We start from the raw sequence: 302 nt of genomic DNA, 5'->3' as shown, positions 1-302 counted from the left end.
GCTACATAGTAAATGTTTGCCAATATCCTGCACATTATGGCTCATTTGAGTATGAAAGAATGGAAGAATTGCTTGATGAAAACACTCAGATGATCCAAGCCCTCTCATTTCTCTCAATAATGCCGGTGGGACTGAGGCAAATTATTTCAACCAGCTGTGAGTATGAAAAGATGAAGACACACCAGGTAAGAACCCGAGGTTTCTCATTACAACCCACCCAACATCCTCCCTCCATGTACATGGAAAAACTCATGCTTTGGGGATGGGGAGGAAAATGCAGAATAAACACTCAATGATGAACA

This window comes from Acanthisitta chloris, unplaced genomic scaffold (genome assembly GCF_000695815.1).
Source record: "Acanthisitta chloris isolate BGI_N310 unplaced genomic scaffold, ASM69581v1 scaffold6354, whole genome shotgun sequence".
NCBI lineage: Eukaryota > Metazoa > Chordata > Aves > Passeriformes > Acanthisittidae > Acanthisitta > Acanthisitta chloris.
The sequence above is the reverse complement of the archived record's forward strand: the minus strand, read 5'-3'. Positions refer to the sequence as shown.